General features: G+C 53.5%; 1 protein-coding gene across 1 annotated transcript in view; it reads right to left on the reverse strand.

The window, feature by feature from the left end:
* The window catches only part of LOC135422882 (ankyrin repeat and fibronectin type-III domain-containing protein 1-like), a 220,454-nt gene extending 218,222 nt beyond the window's left edge, over nucleotides 1-2,232 (reverse strand). The window contains exon 1 of the mRNA XM_064672436.1: nucleotides 2,215-2,232. The gene's annotated coding sequence lies outside the window, so the exon portion shown is untranslated. The remainder of the gene's footprint in view (nucleotides 1-2,214) is intronic.
* Between the last annotated feature and the right edge of the window lie 11,274 nt (nucleotides 2,233-13,506).

Genomic DNA, 13,506 nt, shown 5'->3' on the forward strand with positions numbered 1-13,506 from the left:
TCCTTTGCATAAAATGGTCCCAGCCAAGCAGTGTGGAAATAAACGGCTTCAGCAGGTTCCTCCAGAGGAAAGGGGAGAAAATCCCCTTTTGCCAAGAGCAAATACAGACCATTCAGGAATTCCTGGGAACTTGGGTTGGTTTTGTTTGTCTGCTCTTGCTTTCAATTCATAGTCACTGAAAGAGTTTTGTGCCCTTAACTATCGCATGTGCCACCAAATCAGCACTTAATGAAGAGGAGGCGAGAGTTTCCCAGTCACTGCTCAGATCGGAGGGGGAGAAGCAGCTGTGCCAGGCTCTGCAGCCCCCTGATCCAGAGCAGCTGGCACAGGGACTCCCAGTCCCTGCCCACACACCCCTCAGCCACCCCTTTGCTGGTGCCAGGTAAGATGGGAAAGCTTGGTACCTCATCAGGCACGAGGGGAACCCACGAGCCCCACGATACCAGAGCCAGGGAGCAGCCCTGTGTCCCCAGGCAGGGACAGCTCTGATGTCACCTGCCCAACACAGCCCTGCAGCCCTTGAAGGGGCTGCCCAAGCTGCCAAATCCCCCCCCCCCTTTCCAATAGCAGGCACCTGGGAAAGATAAGGATGAGAACAAAATAAGGAGAAATGTTCAGGCGAATGCTGCACATGGAATAAGAGCGATGCCATAAACTCTTACCATAGCCACAGCCAGCTCAGGGGGGGGAGCTGGCAGAGGACTGCTGGGAGTTATAAAGTCTACCCCAGCTCACGGAGGGAGCAGAGCTGCACTTGCCCACAGGGAGGGACATGGACACACTGCTCATGGGACTGAACAACACAGCATCCCCTCAGCACCCACAGCAGAGAGGGAAGAGATCAGCCAGGCAGTGCTGCACACACAGCCTTTAGAGTGCTTTACCCCTTGGGCTGGGCTTTGTGATCAGGGAAGCTTTGGGCTGAGAAAGCTGCTGGTCTGCTGTGGGTTACACCCCCTGGGAATGGAGCAGGACCAGCACAGGGGATGGGCTGGAGTCCACGAAGAGGGATTAAATCCACATCCCTCCGAGGCAAAGGAGCTCAGAGGGGGAGCTGATAACTGCCAAAGGCTGCCTGCCACCCCCCCAGTCCTGCCACGGCAGGGGGGACACGGCCCTGCTCCTCTCCAGCTCCCCTCCATGCTGCTGCCCAGCAGGAACTGGGATTGCCACAGAGTCCATGTAAAACACTCTCTGTTAGGATTGGCAAGCACTCAGGAACAAGCTGCTCCCTTCCCTGCCAACTCGAGGGGACGGAGAAAGCTCATTCAAGGCAAGACAGAGTCTCTCTGGATGCAGGTTAGGCCAGGCCATTTCAGGCACCCGTTTGGGTGGGCAGCTGTCGGTCACACCCCGGCAGATGCAGGGCAGGGTGGGCTGCATCACCAGCTCCCCACAATAGCAGCAGCTCTTCCATTTCATTCCCAGCCAGCAGCCATGCCCTCCTCCTCTTCACAAAAGCAGACAGCCCTTTGCTTTGACCACTGGCTCCAGAGGTTGCAGATTCCAGCTGGAGCTCTGCAAGGGGACCAGACCATGGAGAGCAGGGATTGTGCCACAGTATGACAGTCACAGGCTCTATGAAAGAGCCTTTGCATGCTGCTTTATGCGCAAACACAAATGCTATCTGCCCATGAACCAGCCACAGCCCTGGCTACAGAGTGTCCCCAACACCATGGCAGGACATGACTCCTACAAGGGGCATCTGCCCATCACTACAGCACCTGCCCACAGCCCAGGGGCTGCTTCACATCGGGTTCCTTTGCCACAGAAACAGGAGAGACATCACAGACACAGAGAGAACTCCAACCCCCAAGGAAAGCAAGCACCATAACTCACACAGCTCCAAACAGGGCACCAGGAGGCCGCGTGTCCCTGCGCAGAGCACGGCTCCCCGAGGAGCACACGGTCCTGGAGTAGCCAACTGGGATATCTATCCAACAACCTGGTCCAACCACAGCCCCATTCACTGGCATGACAAGGAGAATAATATTCCTTGGTTTTCAGCTTGGTTTTTCACAGCATCTCTCCTTGGTGGAAGAAGAAAAGGGGCATCACACGAGCTGTTGGCAGTTCCTGGCCAGAGCGGACAAAAGGAGCCGCACACGAACACCTATCGCAGTGACAGGCTGTGGCAGAGTCCTGTGGCTCACCAGGGACATCCTGGCACCCCAAGAGGCACAGCAAAGGAGGAAGAGAAACCGGGCTACGTACTCATCCTGCAGCAGGGCACTCGCAGGGCACTGAGCCGGGCAGCAGCTGAGCCGGGAAGTGGCAGCTCCGTCCAGGTCGGTCGCTCCAAGGAAGGATGGAGGGATGTGGGAGCCACCTCAGCCTCCTGTTCTCATCACCACCAGCACCACACAGCAACGATTGAATTCCCGGATCCAAGAAAACAGAAAAATTGGGAAGCTCTCCCACCACCCAAGGCAAAGGGCTGCTAACAGGCACAGCCTGGCACAGCCGCAGTCGCCCAGCACCCAGAGCCCGGCTCCCTGCGAGACTCCAGCATGTCAGCCAGCAAATCCTCTTTGCCTGTGGGCAAGGGAACTGTAGGGGGGAGGAAAAAAAGCATCAAGAAACTCTTTGTCTACAAACATCCCAGCCGGGCGCACGTGCAGCGTGAGCTTCCTGGCGAGGGCGGAGGGGGGGCCTGGACTTCAGAGCCACCATTTCCGCCCCCAGCCTGCCCCGCTCACTTATTGTCTTCTAAAAATAAAAGTAAACACTGAAGAAGAGCTCTTTGTTTTTATTTCTGCTGTGTCAGAGAGATTTCTCTTACAGGAACAGGTGATGGGACCTCTTCCCAAGCCTCTGGGAGCTTCCCCTGAGAGCAGAGCAGTGCTGAGGGAGTGGGGGGTGTCCTGGGGACTGGCAGGGAAGCAGGGCTGCCCTCCCTTCCCTCCAGCCTGCAGCTGCTCATGTTGGGGATTGTGGAATCCCAGGATGGTTTGGGTGGAGAGTGACCTCAAAGATCATCCAGTCCCATCCCCTGCCATGGGCAGGGACACCTCCCACCAGCCCAGGTTGCTCCAAGTCCCGTCCAACCTGGCCTTGGACACTTCCAGGGATCCAGGGGCAGCCACAGCTTCTCTGGGCAACCTGTGCCAGGGCCTCACCACCTCATAAAGAGGAATTTATTCCTAGTACCTAATCTAAACCTACACTCTGTCAGTGGGAAGCCATTCCCCCCCTGTCCTGTCACTACATGCCCTTGTGATGGTGAGGATCCCTGACCCAGGTTCCCACCCTGTGCCAGGCAAATATCCTTTGCCCTCTGTTGCAGGTCAGAGAAGAGGGTCCTTGCTTAAAGTGCAGGAAACCTCAGTCTAAGCCACATTATTCCCCTGGCACAAGGAATGCCAGGAAAGCCTCTTTAACCCAGAAAATACATATTTAGAAAGTAAGATTGAGATATGCATGTCTGTCTCACTGGTTTTGCTTCCAAATCTCTCTTCCTGACAGGCCCAGAAGCTGAGGAGGCCAGGCCTGAGCCCCACACAGCCAACATCACTGATTAAGCACAAGCACAAACTTCCTCACCAGGCAGCTGCCCTAATCTAAGCATCTCACTGCCTTCCCAGTTGTTTGTTCAGGTTCTTCCTTTACCATGGAGCTGCTGGGTAATGAGACACACACACACACACAAGTACCTTTTTTTGACCTGCATTAGGAATAAATCCAGAATTAATAGCCCAAAGCCTCAGGTATCCTCCCTGATTTGATAAAATTGCTTATCTAAGCAAAACCCTGCAGGGACCAGCCCCACTACTCTGAGCAAAGCTCTTCCCCCACACCCTGATTAACAGTGTTTCTTTAACCTGCCAGCTCAAAAAAAACACAGATTAAAAAAAAAAAAAAAGAAAGAGGAGACATTTGTTTTCCCCATTTGAGTGCTGTAACTACTTCCCAAGGAAAGCACCATGGGACGTGTCATCAGGCTGCTAAGGCATGTGCCAGGAGCAGCAGGGCTCCTGGGAGACAGGAGCGACCCATCCCAAAGGCAAGAGGCAGCTCAGAGGGACAAGAGGAGACACAAGTGGAGCCACTGCTGGCTCCTGCAGCCACCAAGAGCTCCCCAGCTCTGGGCTCTGCTGGGACAGGGCCCTGCCCTCCACCCTGCATGGGGACGGATGCAGTAAAAGATAACAGATTTGTCAGGGCCCCGGCTCCATTCCAGCAGCTCCCAGGGGAAAGAAAAGGGGGAAAAAAAAAGGCAAAGGAAAGGGGCTCGTGATTGCAAACATCCTCCCCAGGGCCTGATTACCCCCAAGAGTAATGGATTGCAATCACCAGGGCTGGGCCAGTAAAGCAGCCCAGCCCTGAGCAATAGCAGCCTGGGAATACACACACCAAAGTCTGCTGGTAAAAGTGCCATTAATTCCCAAACCGTGCACTTCTCGGCTGCAGAGTGACCCACAGTGTGTTTGCCTGAGTGTTCTTCCCCCCCAGAGCAGTGACAGTGGCTGAGTCCTGGGGCAGCCTCCGGGGCACTGCAGGATGTTCCTGCGGCTCACACAGCTGGGGGGGGGGTCTCCCCTCTCCAAACACATCTCAGCCCCCCAAAGCCCAGCAGAACTCTCCAACTGCTCCAATTGCAATTTCTGAGCACCAGGCTATGAAAAAACTTGCCATTACACACATCGTGTGGCAGGCAGGGACTTTGGGGGCTCCACAGGGAGCTGCCTCCCCCAGCCCAGGCTGGCACTGTCTCCTCTGCTCCTGGTGCCTGGGGCTCTCCAGGACCTTCCCTGCTGCTCCAGAATACGAGCTCTAGCACAGAGGGAGGACTCAACAGTGTGCAACCTCCCTCCAGCCTTTTCCAGCATTTTTCTGACCCAACAGCTGGGTCCAAGGCAGGAGGGCTCATTTTCCTCATCCATCCAATCTCTCCCTCTTCCAGCAGCTCTGGGAGGTTGCACATCAGCTCCAGTGACCTGTCACCATTCCACACCACACAAAAAATCCCTAATCAAATCCATGAAGCAGTTTTACACAAGAAAAGAGAGAAAATAGCTTTGTTGCTTATTAGTTCACCTAGGAGCCAGGAAACCAAGGCACACCAATAAAACCTGTGGGCAAGAGACAGCAGGATGTTTGACTGATGAGCATCCAGAATCCTCCCCTGCAGCAGGATGAATCCAAGACCCAGGCAAGGCTGAGCAGAGGATGAAACCTAGGCAAGTTACAAGCCCTGCATGCCCAGAGACACCTGGACAGCCAACTATCACCTCTGCTTGGCCTGGCACATCACACAAAACCCCCAGAGCCTGAAAAGCAATGCTGGGCACAGAGCCAGGGCCAAAGCCAACAGCAGCCGTGGCACGGAGGGACCAGCACAGGGACATGACCTGGATGTGCCTGTGCTGCTGGGAGTGCTGCCATCCTGAATGGGATGTGCAGCCAGGCCAGGAGCTGGCAGGAGCAGAGATGTTGTTAACCAGGAGCTTTAAAGCAGACTGTAACTAAACAAAAGCCAGGAGCCATCCCCATGAAAAACTGACCAGCAGAAAGAACATCACTGTCCTTCCAGGACCACCCAGCCATTGCAGCTGTAAACTTTTATGACACTCTTCTCTTGCAGTAGTAGCAGGACAAGCTGCATTGTTAATGCATGGTGCAGTTACAACTTTACAGGTGTATGGATTGATTTACTCAATGTATATTGCTCATCAGTGCCCATCTCAGTCCAACTCACAGCCCGGAGCTGATCCAGGGACACTTCAGGCCCTGAGCACTCCAGTGGGAGTGACTCCAGCCGGAGCCATGGAGAGACTCTGGCTTTCCTCTAGCCATCTTAGTTCATTTCAGTGTGCTTCCTGGTATTGGCATTAGAGGCAAAAGCAACAGTGACAACTTGCCAAGGCTCTCAGCAGCTGCCTGGAGCCAGGGGCAGGCCAGGGGAGCACCCCAGGGTAGGGCTGGGTGCTGGCAGTGCTGCCACGGCAGGTCATGTCCTGCCAGCCTGGCATCTCCCAGAGCCTCCCGTGCCACAGCCTGTGCCTTTTCCCTGGAAAGGTCCAACCTCCAAGCCCCCCAGGCACAGGTTCTGCTCCACTCCAGGGTGCACACACATGTCTGGAGTGGGAAAGCTTCACAACCACTCCACGACACGAGGCCATGTCCCATCTTCGCTGCCCTCCCACCCCTTTCTGTCCTCGTCCATCTGCCCAGGAGGAGCCAAGAGAGCAAGAACAGCCATGGGACATCCATCACCCCATGACAGATGTCCCCTAGGAGAGCACAGCCTGCTCTGCACCCACTGCAAAGGGAAGGAGAGCGGCTGCCTGAGGAACCACCGAACCCAAAGGCACTGCACACCCACCTTGGCTGCCAGGGCATGCTCAGCATTCCCTGAAACATATGGAGGAGGGCAAAACCCACCCCCACCTCTGCTGCCCCCTGCATGTGCAGGCAGTGCAGTGTACCTAGAAGGGGTAATTACTGGGATACCCGTCCCAGTTAATTATTACCTGGCCAGCCATCAGTGTTTCTGTGCAGGGTCAGCCCTGTTCAAATTCAGGGAAGAAGGTAAAAGTGGCACAAGCACTTTTCCACTTGCAGAGCCCCCAGCAGCCTGCCCAGCTCACCAGCTCAGCCTGTCTCTGCACACCCCGAGGGCAGGGCGGGACTCCTGTCCTGAGTGGCACAAAGGGGTGACATGATCTGCCCAGCCACACAGGGTCACACTGCCTCTCCCAGCTGCCCTATCCATTGATCCTCACCAGCTCCAGCCATACTATGGAGGGAGTGGATCACTGAAAAGCAGGACAGCTTTGCTGAGTGTGAGCCACCAACAGTTCACTTCCACCTGCACAGGACCTCTCCTGGAGCACACTCACCTCCTCCTTTTCTCTTCCAAGTCCACATCCATGTGCTGCAAAGCCAGGCTGCACCAGTGCCCATGACTGGCACCAAGGCAGATCCCAACAAGCTGCCAGAGCAGGGCTGGCAGCCCCAGGAGCAGAGACCTCACTGGGGCCCAGGGAGTGGGGGAAACAGTCCAGCAAGCCAGGCATGGAGAGGGCAGGGCTTTGACCTCCCCGGTTCTCCAAATCTGACTGCACACCACTGCTAGAAGAGGAAGTTTCAGCTTGCAGACCAAAACTCTTTCAAATACTCTTCAAATCTTAAAGTTTTTTCTAAGGGATATAAAAGGGACAACACCACAGTTACAGACAAGAAGCTGTAACTTGGGCCAGCAGCCCCCCACACAGATGCCCTTGGCTTTGGGAAGAGAAAATGCACTCTCAGGAGGGTTTGGGCTCCAAAACACCTTTGAAGACCTCAAGTGAAACCTGTTTCAGCCCAGAACATTCGTTAAGAAAACCCTATTGGATTTTGTACCTCCACTGAAGTATTCCTAGAGAGCCAGCAGTTAAAAGAAGTTCTTATTTGCATCACCATTAAAGGGAGGAAAAGGAGATAAAGAAGATATGATAAGATCAAGTGCTGTCAGCCTCAAGCAAACCTCAAAATTAAGTCCCGAGGTAAGAAGAGCAAATTAACTACTTTACCTCACTGAAAAGCTTTTCCTTGGCTCATAGGAACATTCCCATTCAGCACTGGGTATGCTCAAGGGAAATGCTTTGATGCAGTTAGTGGTACCAAGGCAGGGCAGAGCCAAGCCCACTGCAAACCTTCCTCCACAGCATCATGTAGTTTCAGAGGGGATGTTTCTCCAGGAGACGTGCTTTTCTTTCCAAGAGCTGCAGTTCCTGGGACCCCACTGAACAGGAACAGCAGCCTGTCCAGAGGCCCCAGGCAAGGGTATAGAGAGTCACCATTTAGTGATGAGTTTTAGGCAAGCTGTGTCATAAAGGCAGCCAGGAATGTCTCTGCCTGCAGGGTAAATATGTCCAGTGACCTTCCTGAGTCACTGCCTGCTGACTCACTCACTTGGGCAGCCTGGGCTGAGTCGTAGGCAAGGAGATGTCATGGTGATAGGGACTCAGTGACTCTCCCCTAACACAGGAGCCTTGCAGGATCTCCAGGACAGCAGGAGCTTGTTTGTAACAGCAATCACCCTTCCTCTGCTCTTCTGCACCCACTCCCACCTCCTCATAACACAAAGCATCATCACCCAGGACAGTGACTTCATCTGCTCTTGTGACAAGACAACTCCCAGCAGAAGCCAGGGAAGTCCTGTCACTACTCAACATACCAAGGAGTCAAGTGGAGAGGAGCAAAAGGCCACAGTGCCACACAAAGCAGAGAGCCCAGAGCCAAAACAGCAACCAGCCCCTGGCAACACCCCCTGACCCTGCTGCACTACAGCCTGGGCTCCAGCTGCCGCTCAGACCCCGTCTAGAATGACTTGCAGGGCACACACCTGAACCTGTGCTGGGCTCTCCGCAGCACAAGTCAGCCCTCTGCAATCACTGCCTTGTCCCCAGGGAGAAGGGAAGAGGGATGTAGGGCTTGGCCAGCAGCCTCCCCCTCACAAACAAAAAGATCTCTTCACAGGAACCACGTGAAAGGGCTGGTGTCAGCTCTGGGAGCAACACACAGGGTCAGAGCTCTAATATTAGAGCACAGATGATGACAGGGAAGGAGCGAAGGAACCAGAAAAGAACCATATAAATAGCAGCATTGTCCTTACTGGGTTTCACAGGGCTTCAGATGTCAAATAAGATCATTCACTCAGAGCTGTCTCTAATTGATTCCCATCTGACAGTTTCTTATCCAGCACTTGTTCACTGGCCAAACAAGCTGAGTAAATATGCTTTGCTCTACCATGAAACCCAGGGACAAATCGTTGGCTTGCAGCAAACCAGTGTAAACAGCATCCTTCCTCCTGGGCCAGATCTCCTCCTGTTCCTGTGACCCTCCTTCCTCTGCTGCACTTCAATGCTCCACCAACCCTGGTCCTGGCATGGGGCCCACCAGCAGCCCCTCCCACAGGTGCCCTTGGCTTTGGGAAGAGAAGTTGCACTCTCAGGAGGATTTGGGCTCAAAAACACCTTTGCAGACCTCAAGTGAAACCCGTTGCAGCCCAGAACATTCGTTAAATAACAGAGACATCCAGTTTACAGCCTAGAAACAAGGGTCCTTACTGGAGGCAGACCCTGGTCTGAGCAGTGCCTGGCAGTCCCCACAGGCACATCTTATGGCTGGGAAGAGTTCAGCACAGACTGGGCAAGTTCTTGACATGAGCACATTTGGCCTGACCTTTGGGGTGTCCCCAGCAGCCTTCAGCACCCCACAGACCATCAGTAACTGCCAGCTTTTCTGCTCTTCAGCTCTAACCTTCTCCAAAGGGATTTTTAGGGGGAGTACAGGAGCCTGGGCACCCCATGGTTGGTTTCCTTGGATTCTCTAAACATCCACAACTATGGGATGAGGTATGACAGTGGATATATCTCAGGCAAGTCCTTTCTAGACCCATCTATTGACCCGCTGGCCAAGAAATCTGCCCAGTGCCTTTCAAACAAATCACCTGCCTCCCCAAGCTAAGGGCACCAAGGTCCAAGCACTCATCACCTGCTTGGTGAAGCAGCACCTTCCTTCACCCTCTTTCATTAACTACCCCCAAGTTTTGCTGCCAACTTCTAGTTTTAGAATTGAGAGACAAGGTGAGCAACAGCTGCACCTTCATGTGACTCAGAGCCTGCATGATTTTGTAAGCCCAGTTTTTCATTCCATTTTGGTTTTCATTCAATCAACACACAGTTCATTTCACTCCTGTTTTCAGATTGCTGAGGAGCCCCCACACTAATCCTGAGGTGATACCACCACTGACTTCCCCAACCTTAACAGCCCAAAGGTGACATGCAGCCGACCCTTTGCCTTCTGTCACACAACCGCCTTCCAGCACCTAAAAGACCCTTCTAGAATCACAGCATTGTTAATATTGGAAAAGACCTTTAAGATCACCAAATCCAACCATTAACTCAGCACCACCCTGCGTTCACTGAGTGTCTGGGCACCAGTAGTAAGAAACAGCAGAGCTGAACCCCACAGGGGCACCAAGCAAAGGGGCCAAGGTGCTGTTTTCCCAAAAGAGCAGGTGTGAGCACCTCTCCAGGTGCATCCCACCACCCAGCCAGCACCTGGACCCATCAGCACACACACCAGGCTCCATGAAAAAGCTGGCTGGTGGAACTTGAGGGAGCGATGCACACGTGTACCTCCTGTGTGTCCAGCTGCCTGGTCACCACAACATAAGAAAGATCTGAAGCCATTAGAGAGTGTCCAAAGGAGGGCAAAGGAGATGGGGAAGGGCCTTGATTTGAAGCCATGTGAGGACACTGAGGGAACTTGGTGTGTTCAGCTGGAGAAGAGGAGACTGAGGGGAGACCTCACTGCAGTTCCAACTTCCTGGGCAGGGGTAGAGGAGGGGCAGGGACTGAGCTCTGCTCTGGGGGACCAGGGACAGCAGCCAGGGAATGGCTGGAGCTGTGTCAGGGCAGGCTCAGGTTGGATCTCAGGAAAAGGTTCTTCCCCCTGAGGGTGGTTGGGCACTGCCCAGGCTCCCCAGGGCAGTGGGCACAGCCCCAAGGCTTCCAGAGCTCCAGGAGGGTTTGGATGATCCTCTGGGGCACAGAGCATCCTGGGGATGGTTCTGTGCAGGGCTGAGGGTTGGACTCAATGGTCCTTGTGGGTCCTTTCCAACTTGGCATATTCTGTGATTCTGTGACTCTGGATCGGGCTCAGATACCCTCAATTCTCCCGTGCCAAGAGCACAGAATCCTTCAGTCAAAGCTCCTGGCTCATGCTCCTGCTGCTGTGACCAACAGCACAACCCCAGCGTGGGCAAAGAGCAGGAGATCAGCACTGCAAAGGAAAACAAACCCTTCTGCCTCCCATTGTGCTGCAGCAGCCACTTCACCAGGAGGCTTTGCTTAAACACCCTGTGATCCCAGTGTAAGCTACGTCTTTGCTTCCTGACATCTGCTAAACCCCCAAGCACTCGGCTTGGCAGGAATCCAGAGAGAGGAAGGGAAAAAAAAATCCACATTTTTCAGCCAGATGATTGCCGAGAGCTGAGGAGAGCTTGTAGTTTTGTGAAGGTCCCACTCAAAGCATATATTGCTTTTTAAACCCAGACGAGGACAACTGCCAGAACAACAGTCTCGTATCGATTTCAGCTCCAGTGAGGAAAGCAGAGAAGGGGGTGAGGGTAGAAATGTAGTGTGGATATTTGCTGTAAACACCAAAGGTGTGTTCATGCCTATTGAGGGACACATCTGAAAACACGCTGAGGACACACAAGTATAAACCTCTACCTGAGCCATATTTTAGGACATTTCCTAAGCGCTGACTTTAGTGCTGAGGTTTGGAATTTTCCTAAGCAAAGCTGGAATTGCACATTCATCACATGACTCCAGAGGTTGTGGAAGCAGCACAAGCCAGCATAAGCCCAGTGGGTAGGGGTGGCTCTAACCAAACAGGATGAACCGGACCCTTGGAGCTGCACACAGAGGAGATGTTTTCTTCCCAAATCCACTGACAAATGCTCTGCCCAGGGCACTCCCAGATGGTGCCAGACCCATGCCCTCAGCAAAGCCTCATGAGACAGGGCCACAGCGACCACTCCAAAGGTGGCCACAGAGCCACCCTGCAGGGATGACTCCCAGTCCCTGGCTCTGGAGGACAGCAGTGCTCTGTCCCTTGGGAACATTGTCATCATCTGGGAAACAGAGGGATAACATAGTCACAGGTTTCTGATATCTCTGTTTACAACTGAATTTCCAAGTCCTCGCAGAAAAAATCTCTTGGGAATGTTTCTGTAAGCACAGCTTAGCTGGAAAACCTTGGGCTCTGACTTGGGGGTTATGGCAAATCCAGCTCACGTGGCTCACAGTAAGCTGGGAGCCAGTGACAGCTCAGGGCTCAGCTGAGAGCTCAGACAGGAGAAGGGAAAGTGGGAGCACCCTCAGTCACACTCAGCTATCACACACCTCTGGTTTAGCACACCCTGAGCTCGGCTGTGTACACACATGGCAGGTGCTCCCACTCTCCTCAAAAGCCACACAAGTCTATGGCAAGAATTCCCCCCCAACTCTGCTGTCACTGGATCTGGCCCCAGGTAATCCCTCTGATTATGCCAAGCCAAGTTACTCACACTTAAGCCCTTATTCCAGGGTGAGACCTGCTGCAATTGTTGCTTCTGCAGGAGGATTCCTAGTTATGTTTGAATTTTAATGTCCCAATAAAAGGAGGGTTTGTGATCCTTTAAAGCTGTAATCTTCCCTGTACAGGATTTGAAGGATGCTCTTCATGTTTCTGGTATGGGTAGAGGTAAGGTTTACAATGTCCTTAAACTGCCATTTCCCTGTTTTTAAGAGTCTGGGGTTTATAAATGATGCAGCACATGACTGCACCCCAAACCACCGTCCCTCGGAACCCTCACAGCTTGGGAACTTCCCATCTCACCCCATCTCCTTGGTGTAGGTACATAGAAACATTTCTCCCAAGTTTCAAAGAGTTGGAATGGAAAGACTATGGAGTTCAAAGTCAATGAACAGTGGCTGAAGCCCAACATTGTTGGGTTTCAACTTGAAGGGCTCCAAGGTGGGTGGAAGCAGCACTTCAGCCTCCTCTGCAGCCATCTGCTGTCAGGGATGGGGCTTTCTGCAATGCTCTCCCAAGAAGAGAACGTGGCTTCCAAATACCATCCCTGCTCTTGGGAAGAGGTGTCTCCTCCACCTCATTAGGTCACCTCTCTACATGGAGGGCATGCCTAACTCCTCAGTATTTCTGTGCTCCATCTCTGTATTTGCTCCTGCCAGGCCCAAAGGATGGTCCAGAAGGAATCCCTGCACCAGGTGCCCAAGAACTTGGCCGGGCTGCTGGGACTTCACTAGGCTGTACGTGTGGCTGAGTATCAGCCCCTGGCCAGGGGGTTTGGAGCCTGGCGCGTGTGTCCAGCTGCATCCTGGGCAGATCCTGGTGCCATGCAGACTGCAAGGCACATGGCACAGCGCTGGCAAGAGTGGCAAGGCCTGGCAATTCCCTGCCTGTGGAAGACCAGCCTTGCCTCTCCACCAAGCACTTCAAGGTGTGAACCTGAAAAGCAGAGCAAGAAAGGACCACACATAACATGAAACCTCAAGTTTCACCGAGCTCTTTTCCCAGGGAACTGCAAATATTTGCAGTGTTTTATCCAATATCCCTCTGTGTTTACCCAGTGCCCAGAGATAAATGAATGGGTCATGTACACTTAAGATATAAAGATTTCATGAGACTCCAGCACAAACACTGTTGCCACAGTGAAACAGTACAGCATCCGTGGGCACACGGGGACCCTGAGTGGTGGTGCCACAGCAGGGCCCTGTGCCCATTTGGTCACCCTCCCCTTGCCAACCCCAGAGATGGATGTTCAGATCACATACCCCAGTTTGTCCATGTCAGTGCCCACTGTCCCCACAGCCTAGCAGAAGCTACCCCACAGGACTGAGCCAGCACGAGCAAGGCAATGGCTGGAGGTGAGTGCCAGTGCTTTTGGGGGGGCGAGGTTTGCAGCAAGCACCTCTGGAGCCTCCTCCAAAGCCTCCCCAAATG

Source organism: Pseudopipra pipra, chromosome 16, assembly GCF_036250125.1.
Source record: "Pseudopipra pipra isolate bDixPip1 chromosome 16, bDixPip1.hap1, whole genome shotgun sequence".
Lineage (NCBI taxonomy): Eukaryota > Metazoa > Chordata > Aves > Passeriformes > Pipridae > Pseudopipra > Pseudopipra pipra.